Source organism: Anneissia japonica, unplaced genomic scaffold (genome assembly GCF_011630105.1).
Source record: "Anneissia japonica isolate Jap-2015-1 unplaced genomic scaffold, ASM1163010v1 scaffold167_len7317_cov131, whole genome shotgun sequence".
Lineage (NCBI taxonomy): Eukaryota > Metazoa > Echinodermata > Crinoidea > Comatulida > Comatulidae > Anneissia > Anneissia japonica.
The window spans coordinates 516-2,974 of NW_022738645.1; the positions used below are offsets into that span (position 1 = coordinate 516).

Genomic DNA, 2,459 nt, shown 5'->3' on the forward strand with positions numbered 1-2,459 from the left:
CAAAGTTCCATTCTGATGCCAACTGTTTGAATTGTTGACCTGAATACTGACCTCCATTGTCACTTATGAGAATCCGCGGTGTACCATGGGTAGCAAAGTGACGCTTCAGTTTCACTATTACCGTGGCTGATGTTAAGTCAGTTAAAGTATTCACTTCAAACCATCACGAATAGGAATCTACGAGTACCAGTAAATGCTTATTGTTCCACTCAAATATATCTGGGGCAACAATCGTCCATGGTAGATCTGGAATGTTATGTAAAAGTAAGGGCTCCTTGGCTTGATGTGCCTTTAGGGCATTACATACCAGGCAGGATGACACAAACTTGTTTATGTCATCGGACATTGATCTCTAATAGACAATTTCCCGTGCTCTGCGTTTTGTAGCTTCTATTCCAGGATGTCCTTTGTGTATATGATGACTGGAGAGAGCTAGGAATTATGGTTTTATGTCTTTTCATAACTACTCCATTGTCTACTGAGAGTTCATCTCTGAAAGTAAAATAACTTCGTATTTCTGAAGGGCACGACTTTTTTGGCCATCCCTTAAAATGGATATGAAACCATTTTCAAAAATCCAATGAATGAAGGTTTTGGAATCCTTGGGTAGTCAATAAACCAGTCACAAAATACTAACCTTGAACAATTTGTTGAATTTGAGAAATTAATAAAAACATTTGTAAAGTAATTTCTCCGAAAAATGGCCGATATGTCGATATGCCATCTTTGTTTTCATACGCATTCTAAACCCACTGCGATCGTTCAGATAATTTGAAACAACCGCGTTGTATTCCCGTCTGTAAGTGATTTGTGATTGGTCATTCAAATTGCACTTTGACACGATAATCGCCGACGACAAGTAAACAAACAAGATGCCGAACGGTTGTTGTGTATTCGGCTTCAATAGAACGCAAATAAGTCACCCAAAAGTATCGTTTTTCCTCTTTCCCAAGAAAGATAAAAATTTTAATAAGTGGGTAGAATAAAGGACAACGAGGAAGAAGATGTTGAGGAAATGCCATCTCAGACCAAAAAAGAAAAACAACGAAATCTATATACCGACGAAAACGGGAGGTTGAAAGTGTAGTAAGTAAGTAAAGTAGCTAGGCTAGGCCTAGGCTAGGTAGCATATTAGCTAGGCATGGCCTAGTCTAGTTAGGGTGGGGGTGGTAGCTAGCCCTCGGCGGCCCTACCCTACGTAGGCCTAGCAATTTTGCGCCAAAGATTGCTATGAAGATGATGCACAAAATCGTACCTTACTAATCTAGGCCTATACTACTTCTTTGGCCTAGCAGCAGCAGTTCTGGGGTCTACTATCTACACTACTAGGCCTAAATCTTATGCATTCACCGTAAATGCTAATCACATGTTTCAGCTAGTATTTGCTTTAGAACCTACCAAGCACCCTCTTTTACTCCTGGGTGGAGGCAATGATAACGCCTTGCCAAATGACTAATAATTGTTATACAGTATTTTCGTACTATATAACATTGTAAATACTTTTTTGAAATAGTCATTTTCTTGGATTTTCCTGAGCACCGACATCTGAAACCTTGCAGTGATGGGCTTGTTAGTCATTTGCAAGATGTAACCACGTAAACGGACATGCAAATCCATAGACACCAGAAAAAATATGTTGAAATACAAACTACACTAGTGAAGTTATTGAATAGCTCTTACAAGTTACTGTAACTTCGATTTTTTAATTTTATCTCAGAACCTACATAGCAGCTTTGCAAACCAGGGAGGAGATCTTGAGAACTCTTTGTGGTTCTCTCTTGCCAAAAAAGACTGGGTAGCTGAAAAAAATCTTGTCAAGTCTACATTCGGTAAGATAACTTTTCAAAAAATTAATTTGTGCTTACCCATTTATATGTTATACTTGTTGAAGTATTTCAATGCATTTATAAGCTTAATTTCCACCATTTAAGTTAATACAGTATATATCAGCATTTGGGTCAGGCATTTCATGTGTTATAATACTGTCTCTTATACACATCTAATCTTTGCAGAATACGCTGCGAACATAATTGAAATGGCTCTGTACATGGCAAAAAGTAATATGAAAGAGTTTTTTACACTGCTGAAATAATGTGCGATCCGGGAACAATTGCTGGGAAATTACCGAAATCAGACAAAAATCAGTTTGTGTCCAGTTTACTCAGCCGATTCAACAGTTCAATTAAATACTGTATAGCCATACAGTAACATGACCATGTTACACTTTTTTTTATAAGAGCCATTCAAATTATGCCCAGGCTCACTGTTATTATTTTTGCTGATTCCAGCATTGCTCTATTTCCATTTACAGAAAATTGTTATTGTACAGCAGTATATTACCTGTCTCTTATACACATCTAGATGTGTATAAGAGACAGGTATTAGAAATATTCCTTCTTCACTTTCATAGACCGGCCTATGATTACGAACTTCCATTTTCCACATTCCTTCATCCACGG

General features: G+C 37.7%; 1 long non-coding RNA gene across 1 annotated transcript; it reads left to right on the forward strand.

Annotated features, from left to right (window-relative positions):
* The first annotated feature begins 941 nt into the window (after positions 1-941).
* On the forward strand, positions 942-2,040 carry LOC117117677. The gene is made up of 3 exons (XR_004446937.1): positions 942-1,083; positions 1,718-1,829; positions 2,013-2,040. It is a non-coding gene; the product is annotated as an uncharacterized LOC117117677 (long non-coding RNA).
* Positions 2,041-2,459: the final 419 nt, after the last annotated feature.